At 48.1% G+C, this 25,424-nt stretch overlaps 1 protein-coding gene across 2 annotated transcripts in view; it reads right to left on the bottom strand.

Moving 5' to 3' along the window:
• Positions 1–25,424, bottom strand: part of NAGK (N-acetylglucosamine kinase) — a 173,130-nt gene that overhangs the window by 91,090 nt on the left and 56,616 nt on the right. The window lies entirely within an intron of this gene.

Genomic DNA, 25,424 nt, shown 5'->3' with positions numbered 1-25,424 from the left:
GGGTCTGTGGAGAGGAGATCAGGGAGAGGTTCACTCTCAGCTTCCTGGTCCTCATCTGTTACCATCAACAGATTCACATCTGCCCTGTCATGGAAGAGTTTGAGGCGGTTCACATGGATCACCCTTTTGGGGGTCCTGCTAGTGCCTAGGTCTACCAGGTAGGTGACCTGACTCTTCTTTTCTAGCACTGGGTAAGGGCCACTTCATCTGTCCTGAAGTGCCCTGGGAGCCACAGGCTCCAGAACCCAGACTTTCTGCCCTGGCTGAAAGTCAACCATAGCAGCATTTTGGTCATACCCAAACTTCTGGAGCTATTGGCTGGCCTCAAGGTTTTTGCTTGCCTTTTCCATATACTCTGCCATCCTTGAACGTAATCCTAGTACATAGTCCACTATATCTTGCTTAGGCTCATGAAGAGGTCTCTCCCACCCTTCTTTCACAAGAGCTAGTGGTCCCCTTACAGGATGGCCAAACAAAAGTTCAAAGGGGGAAAACCCTACTCCCTTCTGAGGCACCTCTCTGTAATCGAAAAGCAGACATGGCAAGAGGACATCCCATCTCCTTTTGAGTTTTTCAGGGAGCCCCATGATCATGCCTTTCAATGTCTTGTTAAACCTTTCAACAAGACCATTGGTTTGTGGATGGTATGGTGTGGTGAATTTGTAAGTCACCCCACACTCATTCCACATGTTTCAGGTATGCTGACATAACGTTGGTACCTCTGCAGACACCACCTCCTTAGGAAAACCCACTCTGGTAAAAATACCAATGAGTGCTTTGGCTACTGCAGGGACAGTAGTCGACCTAAGGGGAATTGCTTCAGGGTATCTAGTAGCATGATCCACTACAACTCGTATGTATTGGTTCCCTGAGGCTGTGGGAGGTTCAAGTGGACCCACTATGTCCACACCCACTCTTTCAAAGGGGACCCCCACCACTGGAAGTGGAATGAGGGGGGCCTTTGGGTGTCCACCTGTCTTACCACTGGCTTGACAGGTGGCACAGGAGACACAAACCTCTTGACCTTCTGGGACATGTTGGGCCAATAGAAGTGGTTGACTAGTCTCTCCCACGTCTTGGTCTGTCCCAAATGCCCAGCAAGAGGAATGTCATGAGCTAAGGTTAGAATGAACTCCCTAAACTCCTGAGGCACTACCACTCTCCTAGTGGCACCAGGTTTGGGATCTCTTGCCTCAGTGTAAAGGAGTCCATCTTCCCAATAGACTCTATGTGTTCCTGTTATTTTTCCATTGGACTCTTCAGCAGCTTGCTGCCTAAGGCCTTCAAGAGAGGGACAGGTTTCTTGCCCCTTACACAACTGCTCCCATGAGGGTCCCCCTGGGCCTAGGAGCTCAACCTGATAAGGTTCTAACTCCAGAGGCTCAGTTCCCTCAGAGGGCAGAACTTCTTCCTGGGAAGAGAGGTTCTCTTTTTCTTGTTGTATGGAAGCTGGTTCCCCAGTCTTCTTTCCTTTTCTCTTGGTGGGTTGGGCCCCTTTTCCAGGCTCCAACACCACTTTTTCACCCTGAGCTTTGCACTGTGCCCTTGTCTTGACACACACCAGTTCAGGGATACCCAGCATGGCTGCATGGGTTTTCAGTTCTACCTCAGCCCATGCTGAGGACTCCAGGTCATTTCCAAGCAAACAGTCTACAGGGATATTTGAGGAGACCACCACCTGTTTCAGGCCATTGACCCCTCCCCACTCTAAAGTTACCATAGCCATGGGATGTACTAGTCTGATTGTCAGCGTTGGTGACTGGATAAGTTTGTGCAGCCAGGTATTGACCAGGGGAAACCAGTTTCTCTGTCACCATGGTGACACTGGCACCTGTATCCCTCAGGCCTTCTACACTTGTCCCATTAATTAAGAGCTGCTGCCTGTATTTTTGCATGTTAGGGGGCCAGGCAGCCAGTGTGGCTAAATCCACCCCACCCTCAGAGACTAATGTAGCTTCAGTGTGACACCTGATTTGCTCTGGGCACACTGTTGATCCCACTTGGAGACTGGCCATTCCAGTGTTAGCTGGAGTAGAGTAGTGGAACCTTTCTTGGGACAGGCCTTGTCTCCAGTTTGGTGTCCAGGCTGATTACAGCTACGACACCAGGCCTTTTTGGGATCAAAGTTTTTACCCTTGTACCCAAAATTGGATTGTTAAGAGGCTCTGGGCCCACCCTCCTGAGCAGGTGTTTGGGGGCCTGTAGAAGACTCTTTACTATTTTTCCCTTTGAATGTCTCAACACTCTTCCCCTGGGAGGCTTTGTGACCCCTTTCTTTTGGTCACCCCCTGTGGAAGTCTTGGTCACCCTAGTCTTGACCCAATGGTCCGCCTTCTTTCCCAATTCTTGGGGAGAAATTGGTCCTAGGTCTACCAGATGCTGATGCAGTTTATCATTTGAACAATTACTTAACAGGTGTTCTTTCACAAATAAATTGTACAGCCCATCATAATAATTTACACCACTGCCTTGAATCCAATCATCCAGTGTTTTTACTGAGTAGTCAACAAAATCAACCCAGGTCTGGCTCGATGATTTTTGAGCCCCCCTGAACCTAATTCTATACTCCTCAGTGGAGAATCCAAAGCCCTCAATCAGGGTAGCCTTCATGAGGTCATAGGATTCTGCATCTTTTCCAGAGAGTGTGAGGAGTCTATCCCTACACTTTCCAGTGAACATTTCCCAAAGGAGAGCACCCCAGTGAGATCTGTTTACTTTTCTGGTTGCACAAGCCCTCTCAAAAGCTGTGAACCATTTGGTGATGTCATCACCATATTCATATTTAGTTACAATCCCTTTTGGGATTTTCAACATGTCAGGAGAATCTCTGACCCTATTTATGTTGCTGCCACCATGGATGGGACCAAAACCCATCTCTTGTCTTTCTTTTTCTATGGCTAGGAGCTGTCTCTCTAAAGCCAATCTTTTGACCATCCTGGCTAACAGTAGGTCATCTTCACTGAGGCTATCCTCAGTGATTCCAGAGGTGCTGGACCCTCCTGTGAGAGAAACAGCATCTCGGACTATCACAGTTGGAGTCAGGGCTTGAGGAGCCCTGTTCTCCCTAACTAGGACTGGAGGGGGGGAACTCTCCTCCACATCACTAGCTTCCCCCTCTGGGAGGTCATCCTCAGAGGGGTTGTTTTTGGCAAACTCTGCCAAGAGCTCCTGGAGCTGTATTTTGGTAGGGTTTAGACCAACCTTAATATTTTTTAATTTGCAGAGAGACCTTAACTCTCTCATTCTAAGATGGAGGTAAGGGGTGATGTCGAGTTCCATCACATTCTCTTCTGTATTAGACATTATGGGCCTCATTATGACCCTGGCGGTAGAGAACCGCCAGGGCCAACGGGGGCGGGAGCACCGCCGACAGGCCGGCGGTGCTCCCTTGGGCATTCTGACCGCGGCGCTTTGGCCGCGGTCAGAACGGGAAAACCGGCGGTCTCCCGCCGGTTTTCCACTGCCCCTAAGAATCCTCCAAGGCGGCGCAGCTCGCTGCACCGCCGAGGGGATTCTGACAATCCTTACCGCCATCCTGTTCCTGGCGGCTCGCCCGCCAGGAACAGGATGGCGGTAAGGATTGTCGTGGGGCCCCTGGGGGCCCCTGCAGTGCCCATGCCAATGGCATGGGCACTGCAGGGGCCCCCGTAAGAGGGCCCCGCTAGTATTTCACTGTCTGCGTAGCAGACAGTGAAATACGCGACGGGTGCAGTAGCACCCGTCGCACCTTCCCACTCCGCCGGCTCGATTACGAGCCGGCATCCTCGTGGGAAGGGAGTTTTTCCCTGGGCTGGCGGGCGGTCTTTTGGAGACCGCCCGCCAGCCCAGGGAAAAACTCATAATGCCCTCCGCGGTCTTCTGACCGCGGAGCGGTATTATGGAGGGCGGCATCCTGGCGGGCGGCCTCCGCCGCCCGCCAGGGTCATAATGAGGCCCTATGTTTCTAAAAGTTGGAATACTTTTTAAGAATCTAAAACTATCTCTAGAACTTAATTCAAACTTTTACAAAACTTTTAAACTCTAAAAGAAATGCTAACAGGGACTAACACAAGGCCCTAGCAGGACTTTTAAAAATTTTGAAAAATAGCTCAAATTTCAAAAATCAGTTTTTAATGACAATTTTTGGAATTTAGTAGTGTGATCAGGTATTGGCTGAGTAGTCCAGCAAATGCAAAGTCTTGTATCCCACCGTTGCCACCAATGTAGGAAGTTGGCTCTGTATGTACTATTTCAAAGTAAGAAATAGCATGCACAGAGTCCAAGGGTGCCCCTTAGAGGTAAGATAGTGGCCAAAAGAGAAAATTCTAATGCACTATTTTGTGGTAGTGTGGTCGAGCAGTAGGCTTATCAGAGGAGTAGTGTTAAGCATTTGTTGTACACACACAGGCAATAAATGAGGAACACACACTCAGAGACAATTCCAGGCCAATAGGTTTCTGTATAGAAAAATATATTTTCTTAGTTTATTTTAAGAACCACAGGTTCAAGATTTACAAACAATACTTTAAATGAAAGGTACTTCACTTAGGAACTTTAGGAACTTTGAATTAGCAAAATAGCATATACAGTTTTCACACAAATTACATATAGCTATTTTAAAACTAGACACTTAGTGCAATTTTCAACAGTTCCTGGGGGAGGTAAGTGTTTGTTAGTTTTTGCAGGTAAGTAAACCACCTACGGGGTTCAAGTTTGGGTCCAAGGTAGCCCACCGTTGGGGGTTCAGAGCAACCCAAAGTTACCACACCAGCAGCTCAGGGCCGGTCAGGTGCAGAGGTCAAAGTGGTGCCCAAAACACATAGGTTCCAGTCTGCCAGCAGGTAAGTACCCGCGTCTTCGGAGGGCAGACCATGGGGGTTTTGTAGGGCACCAGGGGGGACACAAGTCCACACAAAAAGTACACCCTCAGCAGCACGGGGGCGGCCGGGTGCAGTGTGCAAAGAGGCGTCGGGTTCGCAATAGAAATCAATGGGAGACCAAGGGGTCTCTTCAGCGATGCAGGCAGGCAAGGGGGGGGGGCTCCTCAGGGTAGCCACCACCTGGGCAAGGGAGAGGGCCACCTGGGGGTCGCTCCTGGGGGCTGCGGGTGCAGAGTCTTTACCAGGCGTCGGGTCTTTGAAGCAGGCAGTCGCGGTCAGGGGCAGCCTCGGGATTTCCTCTGCAGGCGTCGCTGTGGGGGCTCAGGGGGGGGTCAACTCTGGCTACTCACGGTCTCGTAGTAGTCGGGGAGTCCTCCCTGTGGTGTTTGTTCTCCACAAGTCGAGCCGGGGGCGCCGGGTGCAGAGTGCAAAGTCTCACGCTTCCGGCGGGAAACGTGTGTTGTTTCAAAGTTGCTTCTTTGTTGCAAAGTTGCAGTCTTTGGGGAACAGAGCCGCTGTCCTCGGGAGTTCTTGGTCCTTCTAGATGCAGGGTAGTCCTCTGAGGCTTCAGAGGTTGCTGGACCCTGGAAACGCGTCGATGGAGCAGTGTGTTTAGAAGTGGGGAGACCGGCCGGTAGAGCTGGGGCCAAAGCAGTTGGTGTCTCCGTCTTCTCTACAGGTTTTCAGTTCAGCAGTCCTCTTCTTCTTAGGTTGCAGGAATCTGAGTTCCTAGGTTCTGGGGAGCCCCTAAATACTGAATTTAGGGGTGTGTTTAGGTCTGGGGGGTTAGTAGCCAATGGCTACTAGCCCTGAGGGTGGCTACACCCTCTTTGTGCCTCCATCCCTAATCCTATTGGGGTAATCCTCCATCTGCAAGATGGAGGATTTCTAAAACTTAGAGTCACCTCAGCTCAGGACACCTTAGGGGCTGTCTTGACTGGCCAGTGACCCCTCCTTGTTTTTCTCATTATCTCCTCCGGCCTTGCCGCCAAAAGTGGGGCCGTGGCCGGAGGGGGCGGGCAACTCCACTAGCTGGAGTGCCCTGGGGTGCTGTAACAAAGGGGTTGAGCCTTTGAGGCTCACCGCCAGGTGTTACAGTTCCTGCAGGGGGAGGTGAGAAGCACCTCCACCCAGTACAGGCTTTGTTACTAGCCACAGAGTGACAAAGGCACTCTCCCCATGTGGCCAGCAACATGTCTGGTGTGGGGCAGGCTGCTAAAACTAGTCAGCCCACACGGATAGTCGGTTAAGGATTCAGGGGGCACCTCTAAGGTGCCCTCTGGGGTGTATGTTACAATAAAATGTACACTGGCATCAGTGTGCATTTATTGTGCTGAGAAGTTTGATACCAAACTTCCCAGTTTTCAGTGTAGCCATTATGGTGCTGTGGAGTTCGTGCATGACAGACTCCCAGTCCATATACTCTTATGGCTACCCTGCACTAACAATGTCTAAGGTTTTGCTTAGACACTGTAGGGGCATAGTGCTCATGCACTTATGCCCTCACCTATGGTATAGTGCACCCTGCCTTAGGGCTGTAAGGCCTGCTAGAGGGGTGACTTATCTATACCTATAGGCAGTGTGAGGTTGGCATGGCACCCTGAGGGGAGTGCCATGTCGACTTAGTCGTTTTATCCCCACTAGCACACACAAGCTGGCAAGCAGTGTGTCTGTGCTGAGTGAGGGGTCCCCAGGGTGGCATAAGACATGCTGCAGCCCTTAGAGACCTTCCCTGGCATCAGGGCCCTTGGTACCCGAGGTACCAGTTACAAGGGACTTACCTGGATGCCAGGGTGTGCCAATTGTGGAAACAAAGGTACAGGTTAGGGAAAGAACACTGATGCTGGGGCCTGGTTAGCAGACCTCAATACACTTTCGAATCATAACTTGGCATCAGCAAAGGCAAAAAGTCAGGGGGTAACCATGCCAAGGAGGCATTTCCTTACATGCCCTGTCATATTCAATCCTATGAGATACACCAGCAGCATTAGATTCCCCATGCGACACTGGCATATGACCGTGCAATCCAGTCTTGTTTAAAACTGCACAACTGTGCTATGTTTCACTCATGCCCTTGCCCTTGCCCATGCCCTTGACTGTCCAGAAAATTTTGCAACTGGTTATGCTCCCACAGTCTGATACACTGTAATTATACCTTCATATATATCAATTCACCCCCTCTCTTTACCCTGCACCCTTCACTTTACTTTGATTAATGTTTCTTTATTAAAAATCTTGTTTTATGTTATTTTGTCGAGAAACACATCATGCTCTGTTACATAACAAAATACTTTAAATTTGAAATTGTATAGCTTCCCTATCTAAACATAGAAGAGTAAGACCTCACATTAGCAGCATAACAGGACTGGAAAACTTGCCCACCTGCTGTGGCCCAAAGGTTCTACCCATGTCCCTTTTTGCACTGTGGCCCTACAAACATTAGTATAGGGAGACCAGGTCAGTCTCCCACACAAAGGGGTCTCAGGCATGCCAAAGCTACAAAGTCTGATTGAAAGTGGTACATCAGAGGTTTCCACAGAGCCTCCGTCTTTTACTCATGTTGCACAGTTCTTGTATAATCATTTCCATGGCCATAGGCGTACAAACTCTCCTGTGTGGTATTTGGTGCCAATGATCTTTTAATCCCTGCTTTGCCTACGGTAGAATTTGTGATGGTTGTCCATGCCCTCGGTGACAGTGCCCAGAAATGAAGTTGAAAATATCGATGTCTCTCTCCTTCCCCAACCCTGTAATTCTGTTCATACAGTTTGAAAATGTCATCTTCTAAATGCAGAACAGGTCCCGTCACATCGTAGAGTTGCCCCCTCGCCAATCAGCAACTTGTTTTTCATCAACTTGTTTTTCATCAAGGGCAAGGATGAAATCTGGATCACCATGTAACAAAGTAAACTGGGAAGGGAATGAGGAGGATCACTTCAGTTTGGTAAGACTGCCCCCTACTTTCATGACTGGCCCGACTCTGGCCTGATTATGTCTCATTCAAGTGCCATAGCTGGTTTTTCTCACTTAGGAAACGATGACTCCCAGGGTGGCTTTCCCAATATCTTCCATTCTAAAAAGTGACAGTATTTCTCCGTTTCTTAGGGGGGACCACTGATAGTGGAGCCCCAAATAGTACTTTTCATTGTCAGGGAGGCCTATTCTACACGACTTTGGCCTACAATCCATAATCCTACGTGAGATCCGTGGTTTTCTCTTTTGCCATAGAAATTTATCATAGGTAGTTTGTTTTAGCTTCTCTTTAGGGGCTGACACAGGGAGAGGTTGAAAGACATGCTGCTTTTGGTTAACTGGGTACTCTGGTTACTCAATGTTTCCGACGTAGTAAAGTTAACCTGAAAGCCAGATGCCTCACTAAAATATTTTATGATCTACATTACTGTGGGTACTGAAGTTTCAGGAAACAGGTGTATCTTATGAAATCCCTTCCACTAACCACCAAGGTCTACCTAATATGTTGCGTTAGAGGTTTGTTTAAGAGGGCAAACAATTATGGGAATGGGGGACACCTCTGGTGTGTACCTCGGGAGACGCAAAAGCTCTCTGCTTTATCCCCAATGATGACTTGCACCGGGGCGGGGCGGTCACATATCCAGACCACATAAACCTTTGGAGTTACGGGCCTATTCTGATCTTCCTCAAGCCTTGCTGCAGGAATACCCACATTGGGATGGATGTCCACACAGATTTTTCAATAAAATCCAGGACATGCTGGATGATATTGCGCTTCTGCCTCTTTCTTATGAACCCCGACTGACTGGGGTCCACCAGGTAAGGCATACATTCCTTCAACCTGTTGGCCAGCACTTTCATATAGATATCTTAATTTTTTTCATAGGATTTTTGTTTTAAATGCAGTACTGCTGTTTCTGAGCGTTCTGTCAGCTATAAATCTAGTTGGCTCCTCAACATTGCCACTTCCCTCATTATTATGAGTAAGTTTCTTTTCCTATGTTGCAGTTGTCGCTTAGTTCCTCCTCGAACTTAGTTTTGGTGAGAGACCAACTGTGGTGCTGGTATGCTCTAATCAATATCACCTTGCCCGAGACACTGCCTTAAAGACATCCCAAATATCATGAGGTGCGGTTATTACTCGCTGGTTAAGACTGAAATATTCTGAATTTGATCTTTTATCTCCTTTTCCTATAATTGTTCTTTAAGAATCATTGGCTGTAACCACAACATATTTTTTTTTCTATCCCCCCACCCCAAGCCGCCACCCCCCCCCCCCCTCCCAGCCCACCTCCCTAGGTTAGGGCCACTAGGTCTAAATTGGCTATGAGGTCTATCTAATTGTTAACCATTTGGGTTAGTTGTGTCCCTCGTGCTATATACGAAATCGATTCCAGAACAGGATCTGCGGCAGTGTAAGAAGTAGAAGTACTACTTCTCCAGTGGGTGCCTCATGTCAAGTGTTCAAGAGTTCTAGATATGATATAAGTGACTTCGGGAACTGAGATATCCCCCTCGTGAATATCTATCTAGAGGGTATTTATCGAGCTCAGTATTACGGATGAGATAGAAGTCCCTCACCTACATCACTTTTCCATGGTGTGATTGCTGGTGACATCTAAGATTTGAAGCAAATGGGACTCCTGCTGCGCATTGTACAAGTAGGACACCACCATGGTATGGAAAATGTCACTTACCCAGTGTACATCTGTTCGTGGCATTAGTCGCTGCAGATTCACATGCTGTGCACATCCCGCCATCTGGTGTTGGGCTCGGAGTGTTACAAGTTGTTTTTCTTCGAAGAAGTCTTTTCGAGTCACGAGACCGAGGGACTCCTCCCATTTCGACTCCATTGCGCATGGGCGTCTACTCCATCTTAGATTGTTTTCCCCGCAGAGGGTGAGGTAGGAGTTGTGTATGCTAGTAATAGTGCCCATGCAATGGAGTGAATGCGTATGTACATAATAAAGTTTCAAGTAATCTATTTACAAATGTTTAAGATCTACTTCTAAACGGCTACAGGCTCCCGGGGAGGCGGGTGGGCGCATGTGAATCTGCAGCGACTAATGCCACGAACAGATGTACACTGGGTAAGTGACATTTTCCGTTCGATGGCATGTGTAGCTGCAGATACACATGCTGTGCATAGACTAGTAAGCAGTTATCTCCCCAAAAGCGGTGGCTCAACCTGTAGGAGTTGAAGTAGTTTGGAATAATGTTCTTAGTACAGCTTGACCTACTGTTGCTTGTTGTGCAGTTAGCACATCTACACAGTAGTGCTTGGTAAATGTATGAGGCGTAGACCATGTGGCTGCCTTACATATTTCGTTCATTGGAATATTACCTAGAAAGGCCATGGTAGCACCTTTCTTTCTGGTTGAGTGTGCCTTTGGTGTAATAGGCAGTTCTTTTTTAGCTTTAAGATAGCAGGTTTGAATGCACCTAACTATCCATCTAGCAATGCCTTGTTTTGAAATTGAATTTCCTGTATGAGGTTTTTGAAAGGCGATAAATAGTTGTTTTGTCTTTCGAATTAGTTTTGTTCTGTCAATGTAGTACATTAGTGCTCTTTTGATGTCTAATGTATGTAGTGCTCTTTCAGCTACAGAATCTGGCTGTGGGAAGAACACTGGTAATTCTACCGTTTGATTTAAGTGGAACGGTGAGATTACTTTTGGTAAAAATTTGGGATTTGTTCGTAGAACAACTTTATTTTTGTGTATTTGAATAAATGGTTCTTGAATGGTAAACGCTTGAATTTCACTCACTCTTCTTAGAGATGTGATGGCAATTAAAAATGCAACTTTCCACGTTAAGTATTGCATTTCACAAGAGTGCATGGGCTCAAAAGGTGGGCCCATGAGTTGTGTTAAGACAATGTTGAGGTTCCATGAAGGAACTGGCGGCGTTCTTGGTGGTGTAATTCTCTTTAGGCCATCCATAAACGCTTTTATGACTGGTATCCTAAATAATGAAGTTGAGTGCGTAATTTGCAGGTAAGCTGAAATTGCAGCAAGATGTATTTTTATGGAAGAGAAAGCTAGTTTTGCTTTTTGCAGATGTAGTAAGTATCCTACTATATCTTTTGTAGATGCGTGTAAGGGTTGAATTTGATTATTATGGCAGTAATAGACAAATCTTTTCCATTTATTTGCATAGCAGGGTCTAGTGGTAGGCTTTCTAGCCTGTTTTAGGACTTCCATACATTCTTGTGTGAGGTGTAAGTGTCCGAATTCTAGGATTTCAGGAGCCAAATTGCTAGATTCAGCGATGCTGGATTTGGATGCCTGATCTGTTCTTTGTGTTGTGTTAACAGATCTGGTCTGTTTGGTAGTTTGACATGAGGTACTACTGACAGGTCTAGTAGTGTGGTGTACCAAGGTTGCCTTGCCCATGTTGGTGCTATTAGTATGAGTTTGAGTTTGTTTGGACTCAACTTGTTTACTAGATATGGAAGGAGTGGGAGAGGGGGAAAAGCGTAAGCAAATATCCCTGACCAGTTCATCCATAGCGCATTGCCCTGAGACTGATGTTGTGGGTACCTGGATGCGAATTTTTGGCATTTTGAGTTTTCCTTTGTTGCAAATAGATCTATTTGTGGTGTTCCCCAAATTTGGAAGTAAGTGTTCAGTATTTGGGGGTGAATCTCCCATTCGTGGATCTGTTGGTGATCCCGTGAGAGATTGTCTGCTAACTGATTCTGAATTCCTGGAATAAATTGTGCTATTAGGCGAATGTGGTTGTGAATCGCCCAATGCCATATTTTCTGTGTTAGGAGACACAACTGTGTTGAGTGTGTCCCTCCTTGTTTGTTTAGGTAGTACATTGTTGTCATGTTGTCTGTTTTGACAAGAATGTATTTGTGGGTTATCATGGGTTGAAATGCTTTCAGCGCTAGAAATACCGCTAACAGTTCTAGGTGATTTATGTGTAACTGTTTTTGCTGTATGTTCCATTGTCCTTGGATGCTGTGATGATTGAGGTGTGCTCCCCACCCTGTCATGGAAGCATCTGTTGTTATCACGTATTGTGGCACTGGGTCTTGGAAAGACCGCCCTTGGTTTAAATTTATACTGTTTCACCATTGAAGCGAGATGTATGTTTGGCGGTCTATCAACACCAGATCTAAAAGCTGACCCTGTGCTTGTGACCATTGTGATGCTAGGCACTGTTGTAAGGGCTGCATGTGTAACCTTGCATTTGGGACAATGGCTATGCATGAGGACATCATGCCTAGTAGTTTTAGTATTATTTTGACTTGTACTTTTTGTTTTGGATACAAGGCTTGTATTACATTGTGAAATGTTTGTACTCTTTGTGGACTTGGAGTAGCAATCCCTTTTGCTGTGTTGATTGTTGCTCCCAAGTATTGCTGTGTTTGGCACGGCTGCAGGTGTGACTTTGCGTAGTTGATTGAGAAACCTAGTTTGTGTAGGGTTTCTATGACATATTTTGTGTGTTGTGAACACCGTTTTAGCGTATTGGTTTTGATTAACCAATCGTCTAGGTATGGGAACACATGTATTTGCTGCCTTCTGATATGTGCAGCTACTACTGCCAGGCATTTTGTAAAGACCCTTGGCGCAGTTGTTATTCCGAATGGCAACACTTTGAATTGGTAATGTATCCCTTGGAATACAAACCTTAGGTACTTTCTGTGTGAAGGATGTATTGGTATATGGAAATATGCATCCTTTAGGTCTAGTGTTGTCAAGTAGTCTTGTTGTTTGAGCAGTGGGATTACGTCTTGTAGAGTAACCATGTGAAAATGGTCTGATTTGATGTAGGTATTTAATGTTCTGAGATCTAGTATCGGTCTCAGGCTCTTGTCCTTTTTGGGTATCAGGAAGTACAGTGAGTAAACTCCTGTGTTTAATTGATCTTTTGGTACTAATTCTATTGCTTCTTTCTGTAGCAATGCTTGAACTTCTAGTCCTAGAAGATCTATATGTTGTTTTGACATATTGTGTGTTTTCGGTGGGACGTTTGGAGGGAATTTGAGAAATTCTATGCAATAACCATGCTGGATAATTGCTAAGACCCAAGTGTCTGTTGTTATTTCCTCCCAATGTGTGTAAAATTTGTTTAGTCTCCCCCCCACAGGTGTTATGTGTTGGGGATTTGTGACCTTGAAGTCACTGTTTGTTTTGAGGAGTTTTGGGACTTTGGAACTTTCCTCTGTTTCTTTGAAACTGTCCTCCTCTATATTGTCCCCGAAAACCTCCCCGCTGATACTGGCTTTGGTAAGTGGGCTTTGTTTGTGAGGTTGTGGCTTCTGTGGTTTGCCCTCGAAACCCCCCTCGAAATTGTGTTTCCGAAATGTGCCTCTGCTCTGCGGGGAGTAGAGGGCGCCCATGGCTTTGGCCGTGTCAGTGTCTTTTTTAAGTTTTTCAATTGCAGTGTCCACTTCCGGCCCAAACAACCGCTGTCCGTTGAATGGCATATTCAGCACAGCTTGCTGTATCTCTGGTTTAAATCCTGATGTACGCAGCCATGCATGCCTCCTTATCGTTACTGCTGTGTTGACAGTTCTAGCAGCTGTGTCTGCAGCATCCATTGCTGATCGAATTTGATTATTGGAGATATTTTGTCCCTCTTCGACCACTTGCTGCGCTCTTTTTTGAAACTCCTTTGGCAAGTGTTCAATAAGGTGTTGCATCTCGTCCCAATGGGCCCTATCATATCTGGCTAGCAAAGCTTGCGAATTTGCAATACGCCACTGGTTTGCTGCCTGTGCCGCCACCCTTTTGCCTGCCGCGTCGAATTTTCTACTCTCTTTATCTGGAGGTGGCACGTCTCCTGAGGTATGAGAGTTGGCTCTTTTGCGCGCTGCTCCAACTACAACAGTCTGGTGATAGCTGTTGTGTGATGAACACTGGGTCTGTTGGTGGCGGTTTATATTTTTTATCTACTCTTGGAGTAATGGCTCTCCCTTTGACAGGCTCTTCAAACACCTGTTTGGAGTGTTTTAGCATTCCGGGCAACATTGGCAGACTTTGATATTGACTGTGCGTAGACGACAGTGTATTAAAAAGGAAGTCATCTTCAATGGGTTCTGAGTGAAGGCTGACATTGTGAAATGCTGCTGCCCTTGATACCACTTGAATGTAGCCTGTACTATCCTCAAGTGGCGAGGGTCTTGCTGGATAGCACTGAGGACTATTGTCTGACACTGGTGCGTCGTAAAGGTCCCATGCGTCAGGGTCATCTTGACTCATCCCCGTATGTGTTGGGGATTGCATCATTGGTGGAGTGGCTACCGGTGATAGTTGTGGAGAGTGATGTGGGGATGGTGGTGGTGTTATTTGTTTAGCCACTTTTGCTTGTGGCTGTTTGTCCTTGTCCTTGTTTTGGAAGGCAAGTTTTCGTTTCATTCTGATTGGGGGAAGAGTGCTGATCTTCCCTGTATCTTTTTGAATAAAGAGCCGCCTTTGTGTGTGATCTGGCTCTATTGTTTGTAATTCCTCTTCAAATCTGTGTGTCTTCATTTGAGAGGACAGTCCTTGTTCCTCTGAATAGGAACTAATTTTCGGTTCGGATGCCGGATGTTTCGGCACCGAAACCTTTTCTGCTGCTTTTTTCGGCTCCGACAAAATCTTTTTTCTTTTCGGCGTCGTGCCCTCTCGGTGCCAACCAACTTCGGTGCCGCTGTCTCGGTGCCGAATCTTTTCGGAGCCACTCTCTTGGGCCCGAGATTGCTGCGTGCCTGTATCTCGACCGGAGTCGGATGACTTCGACACCAGCTCGCCCTTTTTCGGTGCCGATGGACGGTCACCTACTTTTCGGGTTAAGCCATGGCCTGTTGGCGGTGGCGTCCCCTGGGCTTTGGCAGTCTTTTCGTGAGTTTTTTGTTTCGACGTCTTACTCACGGTTTTCGGCGTTTCTTCGGGATCGACCTCCTCCGAGTCCGAATCCTGGATGGAGAATGTTTCTTCCTCCTCCTCGAAACACCCTTGTCCTGTCGGCGCTGACGCCATTTGCAGTCTTCTTGCTCTTCGGTCCCTGAGTGTCTTCCTCGACCGAAATGCTTGACAGGCCTCACAAGTATCCTCCCTGTGTTCCGGTGACAAACACAAGTTACAGACCAGGTGTTGATCTGTATATGGATACTTGCTATGGCATTTTGGACAGAAGCAGAATGGGGTCCGTTCCATTAGCCTTGAAGAGACACGTGGCCGGGCCGACCAGGCCCCGACGGGAATCGAAAAACCCAGACGGGCCACCGGAGCTCTTCTCAATTCGGTGTCGATCTCTTGTAACTAACCCGATACCGAACGCAAACAATACCGACGATTTTTCCGAGATTCTAACTAACTTTCCGACCCGAAACATGGAGCGAAAAGGAACACGTCCGAACCCGATGGCGGAAAAAAACCAATCTAAGATGGAGTCGACGCCCATGCGCAATGGAGTCGAAATGGGAGGAGTCCCTCGGTCTCGTGACTCGAAAAGACTTCTTCGAAGAAAAACAACTTGTAACACTCCGAGCCCAACACCAGATGGCGGGATGTGCACAGCATGTGTATCTGCAGCTACACATGCCATCGAACGTTATGTTATATTGATTGGTATAGTGCACTAATCACCCGAGAGGGTATTCAGGCGATTGGGCAGGTGTATAGGTTTGTGGGCCCCAAGGTACTTATACGAAGAGTCAAGTCGAAAGCTTCTTGCAGATCTCAAGAAGTGCAGAGGAGGCTCTGATATGTAGAGGGAAGTCTTTCTACATCTTAGATGCAATGTAGGAGAATAAGTGACCTCCAGTTTTGCTTTTGCAGATGCGAGTAAGAGTGAGGCAGACCGTAGGTGTCTGGAGTGTTGGTGAAAGTGTATGCTGCTGTTCAGGTATTCTGGCCCTGTGTTGTGTTGGGCTTTGTATGTGTGCATGAGAAGTCTGAATTGGCTGCGTTTGTGAATGGAGAGCCAGTGAAGCTTCCTGAGGTGCGGTGTGAAGTGGGTGTGGCATGGGAGGTCGAGTACGAGTCTTGCAGCAGTGTTCTGGGTAGTCTGCAATCTGTGTAGGAGTTGTTTGGAGATTCCGGCATAGAGAGTGTTGCCTTAGTGGTCCAGTCTGCTGGTGATGAATGCTTTCATGACAGTCCGTCTTATGTTCTGAGGCAACCAGTTAAAGATTTTTGCAGCATGTGTAGTATGTGGAAGCAGGAGGTGCACACTGCGCTGACTTAACCCATCATGTTGAGCTAGATTTCTTGCATACTGTGTGGGTGTTGGTCCTAGCTCCGATGGCCAGGAGGTGGAGTCCCATGGGGAGGTTTTGTCAGAGGTGAGCTGCAGACAGGTGGTTCACATCCAGTCTGCTACCATGGTCATGCAGTTTGTGAAACTGGTTCTGGGGTGGTTGTTTTGTCTGTCAGGGAGAGGATGAGTTGGGTGCCATTGGTGTAGGAGATGATGGTGATGTCTCGTGATCAGATGAAGTTGGTAAGCAGTGTCATGTATATATTGAAAAGGGTGGGGATGAGGGACAATCCATGTGGGACTACGCATACCAATTTATTTGTCTCTGATGTGTAGGGTGGCAGCCTGACCCTTTGGGTTCTTCCCATGGGGAAGGAACAGATCAATTCAACAGTGGATCCTTGTATGCCATTCTTGTGGAGTCTTCTGATGAAGGTGTTATGGGAGACAGTGTTGAAGGCCACAGAGATGTTGAGAATGATGAGGGCAGCTGTTTCTCCTCGGTCTAGGATGATTCAAATGACATCGGTGGCCACGATGAGTGCTGTTTTGCTGCTGTGGATCTTTCTGAATCCCGAATGAGTGTTGTTTAGGAGATGGTGAAGGTCAAAGTGGGTTATGAGGTCTCAATCCCTTTGGCCGGACAGGGAAGCAGAGAGATGAGTTGGAAGTTGCTCAGTTTATCTGGTCCAGCTGTGGGCTTTCTGAGGACGGCGTTAATGTCTGCAAGTTTCCATTCATCCAGGAAAGTGGGGGACATGATGGAGGTGTTGATGATGTGGGTCAGGGTGGTGCTGATTGGTGACGTTCCCAGGTTGTAGATGTGGTGGGGGCATTGATCCGTTAGGGTCCCTGAATGAATGGTGGGTGGTGGTGGGTAGTTTAGTAACAAGTTTTCTTGGGGTGGGTTGGTGTGTGAAGTTGCTGTAGATGTTTGTGATTTTGCTGTGGAAGTTCAATAGGTTGTTGCAGAGCTTCTGGGAGGGTGCGATGTTGGCGACAGTGGCTTAGGGCGAGGTGAAATACTTAATGGTCGAGAAGATCTCCTTGCAACTGTTGGAGCTTCCTTCGATGCGGTCCACTAATGCTTATTTCTTGGTGTCTCTTATTTGCGGGTGATAGCATCTGAGTGCAACACTGTAGGTTGTTATGTCGGTTGTCTTGTGGCTGGCTGTACATTTCCTTTCTAGTTGTTTATAGTGACGTTTGGTGTCACTGAGGTCGTCTGTGTATCAGCTGGTCTGCTTGTGTGATCTACTATGCTTGTTGGGTTGGATGGGTGTGAGGGAGTCTGCACAGTTCTTGATCCAGTTTGAAGTTATTGATGTTCTTGTCGGGGTTATCTGTGAAGCTAGGTTGATCAATGCTAAGGGCGTTAAGCCAGTCTGCTTCTGTGATTTTACCCCAGTTGAGGATTGGCATGCTGAACCTGGCTGGGTTGTTGACTTGAGGTGTGTTGATTTGGAAGTAGAAGATGGAGTGGTCAGTTCACAGGAGCAGTGTGGTGGAGTTGTATTTGATGCTTTCTCTTGTAGTGAAGATGCAGTCACTGATGAGGTTGGTAAAGATGGCTTCTGGTCCGGGTGGTGGGGAGGTGTTTTCTGTGGATGCTGTGCATTTGATGGATTCCTTGTAGATGATAGCAAGTCCTCCTCCTGGCTTGTGAAGGTGTTCCTGTTGAGCGATCGTACAGCCCGCTGGGGTTGCCATGGCACTGTTGGGAGCCGTTGAGGAGTTGAGCCTGGTCTCTGTGATAAACAGAATGTCAGGTGCATCGCTGTAGGAAAGTACCATCTTGCCTGGCATGTTACCCCCATATTTCACTGTATATATGTTGTTTTAGTTTTATGTGTCACTGGGACCCTGCCAGCCAGGGCCCCAGTGCTCATAAGTGTGCCCTGTATGTGTTACCTGTGTTATGACTAACTGTCTCACTGAGGCTCTGCTAATCAGAACCTCAGTGGTTATGCTCTCTCATTTCTTTCCAAATTGTCACTAACAGGCTAGTGACCAATTTACATTGGCATACTGAAACACCCTTATAATTCCCTAGTATATGGTACTGAGGTACCCAGGGTATTGGGGTTCCAGGAGATCCCTATGGGCTGCAGCATTTCTTTTGCCACCCATAGGGAGCTCTGACAATTCTTACACAGGCCTGCCACTGCAGCCTGAGTGAAATAACGTCCACGTTATTTCACAGCCGTTTACCACTGCACTTAAGTAACTTATAAGTCACCTATATGTCTAACCTTTACCTGGTAAAGGTTGGGTGCTAAGTTACTTAGTGTGTGGGCACCCTGGCACTAGCCAAGGTGCCCCCACATTGTTCAGGGCAAATTCCCCAGACTTTGTGAGTGCGGGGACACCATTACACGCGTGCACTATACATAGGTCACTACCTATGTACAGCTTCACAATGGTAACTCCGAACATGGCCATGTAACATGTCTAAGATCATGGAATTGCCCCCCCCAATGCCATCCTGGTATTGGGGAGACAATCCCATGATCCCCCGGGTCTCTAGCACAGACCCGGGTACTGCCAAAATTGCCTTTCCTGGGGTTTCACTGCAGCTGCTGCCAACCGCTCAGACAGGTTTCTGCCCTCCTTGGGCCCAGGCAGCCCTGGCCCAGGAAGGCAGAACAAAGGACTTCCTCAGAGAGGGTGTTACACCCTCTCCCTTTGGAAAAAGGTGTCAGAGCTGGGGAGGAGTAGCCTCCCCCAGCGTCTGGAAATGCTTTGATGGGCACAGATGGTGCCCATCTCTGCATAAGCCAGTCTACACCGGTTCAGGGATCCCCCAGCCCTGCTCTGGCGCAAAACTGGACAAAGGAAAGGGGAGTGACCACTCCCCTGACCTGCACCTCCCCTGGGGGGTGCCCAGAGCTCCTCCAGTGTGCTCCAGACCTCTGCCATCTTGGAAACAGAGGTGCTGCTGGCACACTGGACTGCTCGGAGTGGCCAGGGCCAGCAGGTGACGTCAGAGACTCCTTCTGATAGGCTCCTCCAGGTGTTGCTAGCCTATCCTCTCTCCTAAGTAGCCAAACCTCCTTTTCTGGCTATTTAGGGTCTCTGCTTTGGGGAATTCTTTAGATAACGAATGCAAGAGCTCATCAGAGTTCCTCTGCATCTCTCTCTTCACCTTCTGCCAAGGAATCGACTGCTGACCGCGCTGGAAGCCTGCAAAACTGCAACAAAGTAGCAAAGACGACTACTGCGACCTTGTAACGCTGATCCTGCCGCCTTCTCGACTGTTTTCCTGGTGGTGCATGCTGTGGGGGTAGTCTGCCCCCTCTCTGCACTAGAAGCTCTGAAGAAATCTCCCGTGGGTCGACGGAATCTTCCCCCTGCAACCGCAGACACCAAAGAACTGCATCACCGGTCCTCTGGGTCTCCTCTCAGCACGACGAGCGAGGTCCCTTGAACTCAGCAACTCTGTCCAAGTGACTCCCACAGTCCAGTGACTCTTCAGTCCAAGTTTGGTGGAGGTAAGTCCTTGCCTCCCCACGCTAGACTGCATTGCTGGGTACCGCGTGATTTGCAGCTGCTCCGGCTCCTGTGCACTCTTCCAGGATTTCCTTTGTGCACAGCCAAGCCTGGGTCCCCGGCACTCTAACCTGCAGTGCACGACCTCCTGAGTTGTCCTCCGGCGTCGTGGAACCTTCTTTTGTGACTTCGGGTGAGCTCCGGTTCACTCCACTTCGTAGTGCCTGTTCCGGCACTTCTGCGGGTGCTGCTTGCTTCTGAGTGGGCTCTTTGTCTTGCTGGACGCCCCCTTTGTCTCCTCACGCAATTGGCGACATCCTGGTCCCTCCTGGGCCACAGCAGCATCCAAAAACCCTAACCGCGACCCTTGCAGCTAGCAAGGCTTGTTTGTGGTCTTTCTACACGAAAACACCTCTGCAAGCTTCTTCACGACGTGGGACATCCATCCTCCAAAGGGGAAGTTTCTAGCCCTCTTCGTTCTTGCAGAATCCACAGCTTCTACCATCCGGTGGCAGCTTCTTTGCACCCACAGCTGGCATTTCCTGGGCATCTGCCCACTCCCGACTTGATCGTGACTTTTGGACTTGGTCCCCTTGTTCCACAGGTACTCTCGTCTGGAAATCCATCGTTGTTGCATTGCTGGTGTTGGTCTTTCTTGCAGAATTCCCCTATCACGACTTCTGTGCTCTCTGGGGAACTTAGGTGCACTTTGCACCCTCTTTTCAGGGTCTTGGGGTGGGCTATTTTTCTAACCCTCACTGTTTTCTTACAGTCCCAGCGACCCTCTACAAGCTCACATAGGTTTGGGGTCCATTCGTGGTTCACATTCCACTTCTAGAGTATATGGTTTGTGTTGCCCCTATACCTATGTGCTCCCATTGCAATCTATTGTGACTATACATTGTTTGCACTGTTTTCTATTGCTATTACTGCATAATTTTGGTATTGTGTACATATATCTTGTGTATATTTGCTATCCTCATACTGAGGGTACTCACTGAGATACTTTTGGCATATTGTCATAAAAATAAAGTACCTTTATTTTTAGTATATCTGTGTATTGTGTTTTCTTATGATATTGTGCATATGACACTAGTGGTATAGTGGGAGCTTTGCATGTCTCCTAGTTCAGCCTAAGCTGCTCTGCTAAGCTACCATTTTCTATCAGCCTAAGCTGCTAGACACCTCTTCTACACTAATAAGGGATAACTGGACCTGGTGCAGAGTGTAAGTACCCCATGGTACCACTACAAACCAGGCCAGCCTCCTACAATCGCTACTCAGCAGGTTCCATATTTTAGTTGTGTGTTTCCTGTGTGACTGCATTTTGAGGAGCAGGCATCCGAGAGTGTGCTGACATGCAGGTTTGCTGTGGCGTGTGGTGTAGGGTCGAGGTGCTTGTGTGGAATGTGTGCAGGAAGGGAGTGTTGTGGGCGTTGTTAGTATTTACGTGGGGTGTGGGTGCAGGAGAAAGCTCCTGCCATGGTGTGAGGTGCGGCACAACAGCAATTGAGGGAATGGCGTCCGAGGTCTAGCGACCTAAGGAGTGTTGCAGAGTTTTCTTGGGAAGTGATCAGACCATTGTTTCTGCTGCTGGGCACGGTGTAGGAGCAGATGGGCTTGCCTTTGGCACATCTTCAGCACACCAGCGGCTCATGTCCACATTGCAGCAACCATTAAGTAGGTCCTGGGAGACATGCAGGGAGCTGTGATGTCATTTCCTGTGCGGATGGGTGATGGGAAATGACATCCTGTTGTTTGGCTTCTTCTTTTAAAGATAGTTTTTGCAGGAAAAACAGGAATATCACTTCCTGTCCAGATGTATGATGGAATGTCTTTTTTGCTCAGTTTGCCTAGAATAATTATGTATCTCCCTTCTCCTGTGCCTAAGATTGCTTCTGACACTTCCATGGTTAACAATCTGTGAAAGGCTAACATGCTCCACATACTTTCCTGCACTTTGATATTGCATAGAACTGTGCAGGGTAGGATCGGTGAGACAGTCCTGTATTTTTTATGAGTAGATGTGCTTCTTGAATACATACTATAGCCAGTTGTTCCTAACCATCAGACAACAGAAGATCAATGTTGGGTTCTTAGCCTGGGGTCCTGGCTAACGCTTGTTTCCCTGTATTTGGTAGGTGTGCATTACTTCTCCCTTTCCCATTCCTTCCCCAAAGGCAGCACAAATAAGAAATTTAAAAAAACAACCATTTCTTTGCAGGAATATAGCATATGGTGTGCTGGAAAGAACATGCTGAAAAGCTACTCCCATCCCCTTTTCTGAGGACTACAAGACAGCTTGCAGCAGGAAAAATCTTACTATGACTGGTTTAGGGGCTCCTTTTCAGGAGAAATGTCACTTGGGGGACCCTTTTCTTCCGCCTCCTCTTTTGGGTTTGCGAATCTTCTTCTAATTTCTGATTCTCAGCTGACCTGTAAACCCCTCTTTGGCTTCCTGATGGACTGTCTTTTGCTAGTGGACTCAGGCATTCCCTAACTTTCTCTACCAATCTGATTGTGTTGGCCTGGTCATTATCATGTAGATTAAGGTAAACGGAAGTGCCCACCAGTACCTGATTTCCCAGATTCTGAGCTCAGCTGTGACTTCAAATAAAGTTTTCCCGTGACCAGGGTACACTTCGAGATAGCCTTGAAGAGATGCATCATACAACCTTCAATGTCAATGGCTGCCTGCCATCACACTGCCACGAGGATTTCTTCCTTCCTGTCCGATTAGCTACATTTTGCTTTTATGCCCTTGGTCTTTTACCGGTTTCCATCAAGGGGTCCCCACTCTGTGTGCCTGCACAATGGAAATTTCAAGGGGAGTTTCCTTGCCGATCGTCTGTTTGAAAAGTCTCTCGCAGAATGCTACACTTGCTCCTTTGATAGATTTGCAGACATTGCATATTGTCTGTGCGGGACCTATCCTCCAGGTCTTTGCATTTCATTTTCATTTCTTCAATTTCCTCTGTTATTGCCCATAGAGTTGGCTGGGTTTCGTCCTGTTTTATTGTAGTGTTGCAATGGAGTCCTCATCTCTACTGACTGTGTGCCCTAGAGACTGGATATCACCGGACAGACCAGCCTAAGAGGCATGTACCTCTGTTCTGACTATTCTTAGTTCTGTCAACATGGTAGTCAGTTTGTCCCAGATGCTCAAACAAGTTTAAATAATGAGCAGCTGCTTTGGGTCTACAATTTGGATTTAAATGTTCTCTTTTTTTTCATTGGATTTCTATGCTGTAAGGAAATGCCTCCTTGGCAGCGTTGGAGTGCCATTGAGAGGGAGGCCTTTGCTGTGGTTTGGTCCCTGAAGAAGCTGACACCATACCTCTTTGGTACTCACTTTGTAGTTCAAACTGACCACAGACCTCTCAGGTGGCTAATGCAAATGAAAGGTGAAAATCCAAAACTGTTGAGGTGGTCCATCTCTACAGGGAATGGACTTTATAGTGGAACACAGACCTGGGACTGCCCATGCGACTGCTGATGGCCTTTCCAGGTTCTTCCACTTAGAGAATGAAGACTCTCTTGGGAAAGGTTAGTCTCATCCTCTTTCATTTGGGGGGGGGGGGGCACAATTGGCACAACCCTGGCACCCAGGTAAGTCACTTGTAACTGGTACACCTGGTACCAAGGGCCCTGATGCCAGGGAAGGTCTCTAAGGGCTGCAGAATGTCTTATGCCACCCTAGGGACCCCTCACTCAGCACAGACACACTGCGTGCCAGCTTGTGTGTGCTGGTGGGGAGAAAATGACAAAGTCGACATGGCATTCCCCTCAGGGTGCCATGCCAACCTCAAACTGCCTGTTGCATAGGTAAGTCACCCCTCTATCAGGCCTTACAGCCCTAAGGCACGGTGCACTATACCACAGGTGAGGGCAAAGGTGCATGAGCACTATGCCCCTACAGTGTCTAAGCAAAACCTTAGACATTGTAAGTGCAGGGTAGCCATAAGAGTATATGGTCTGGGAGTCTGTCAAACTCGAACTCCACCTCACCATAATGGCTACACTGAAAACTGTGAAGTTTGGTATCAAACTTCTCAGCACAATAAATGCACACTGATGCCAGTGTGCACTTTATTGTAAAAATACACCCAGAGGGCATCTTAGAGATGCCCCCTGAAAACATACCCGACTTCCAGTGTGGGCTGACTAGTTTTTGCCAGCCTGCCACACACCAGACATGTTGCTGGCCACATGGGGAGAGTGCCTTTGTCACTCTGTGGCCAATAACAAAGCCTGTACTGGGTGGAGGTGCTTCTCACCTCCCCCTGCAGGAACTGTAACACATGGCGGTGGGCCTCAAAGGCTCACCCCCTTTGTTACAGCGCCACAGGGCATCCCAGCTAGTGGAGATGCCCGCCCCTCCGGCCACTGCCCCCACTTTTGGCGGCAAGGCTGGAGGAGATAATGAGAAAAACAAGGAGGAGTCACTCCCCAGTCAGGACAGCCCCTAAGGTGTCCTGAGCTGAGGTGACTCTTACTTTTAGAAATCCTCCATCTTGCAGATGGAGGATTCCCCCAATAGGATTAGGGATGTGACCCCCTCCCCACAGGGAGGAGGCACAAAGAGGGTGTAGCCACCCTCAGGGCTAGTAGCCATTGGCTACTACCCTCCCAGACCTAAACACACCCCTAAATTGAGTATTTAGGGGCCCCCAGAACATAGGAAGATAGATTCCTGCAACCTGAAGACGAAGAAGTACTGCTGACCTGAAGCCCTGCAGAGAAGACGGAGATACCAACTGCTTTGGCCCCAGCCCTACCGGCCTGTCTCCCTACTTCGAGAAAAACTGCAACAGCGACGCATCCCACAGGGTCCAGCGACCTCTGAAGCCTCAGAGGACTACCCTGCATCTAAGAGGACCAAGAAGCTCCCGAGAACAGCGGCCCTGTTCAACAAACCTGCAACTTTGCAACAAAGAAGCAACATTTAAAGACCACACGTTTCCCGCCGGAAGCGTGAGACTTTCCACTCTGCAACCGATGCCCCCTGCTCGACCTGCGGAAAACTAACTCCCCAGCGACTGCGAGCCCGTGAGTAGCCAGAGTTGACCCCCCTGAACCCCCACAGCGATGCCATCAAAGGAAATCCAGAGGCTCCCCCTGACCGCGACTGCCTGCTTCAAGGAACCCTACGCCTGGAAACCACACTGCACCCGCAGCCCCCAGGACCTGAAGGAACCGAACTCCAGTGCAGGAACGACCCCCAGGCGACCCTCTGCCTAGCCCAGGTGGTGGCTATCCCGAGGAGCCCCCGTGTGCCTGCCTGCATCGTTGAAGAGACCCCCGGGTCTCCCCATTGAATCCTATTGAAAACCCGACGCCTGTTTGCACTCTGCACCCGGCCGCCCCAGTGCTGCTGAGGGTGTACTTTCTGTGCCTGTTTGTGTCCCCCCTGGTGCGCTACGAAATCCCCCTGGTCTGCCCTCCGAAGTCGCGGGTACTTACCTGCTGGCAGACTGGAACCGGGACACCCCTATTTCCATTGAAGCCTATGTGTTTTGGGCACCACTTTGACCTCTGCACCTGACCTGCCCTGAGCTGCTGGTGTGGTAACTTTGGGGTTGCCTTGAACCCCCAACAGTGGGCTACCTTGGACCCAACTTTGAACCCTGTAAGTGTTTTACTTACCTGTGAACTTAACATTTACCTACCTCCCCCAGGAACTGTTGATTTTTGCAGTGTCCACTTTTAAAATAGCTTATTGCCATTTTTGCCAAAACTGTACATGCTATTGTGATAATTCAAAGTTCCTAAGATACCTGAGTGAAATACCTTTCATTTAAAGTATTGTTTGTAAATCTTGAACCTGTGGTTCTTATAATAAACTAAGAAAATATATTTTTCTATATAAAAACCTATTGGCCTGGAGTAAGTCTTTGAGTGTGT

The sequence above is a fragment of the Pleurodeles waltl genome, chromosome 1_2 (genome assembly GCF_031143425.1).
Source record: "Pleurodeles waltl isolate 20211129_DDA chromosome 1_2, aPleWal1.hap1.20221129, whole genome shotgun sequence".
NCBI classification, from domain to species: Eukaryota; Metazoa; Chordata; class Amphibia; order Caudata; family Salamandridae; genus Pleurodeles; species Pleurodeles waltl.
Note: the sequence above shows the minus strand (reverse complement) of the source record. Positions and strands in the feature narration are given on the sequence as shown.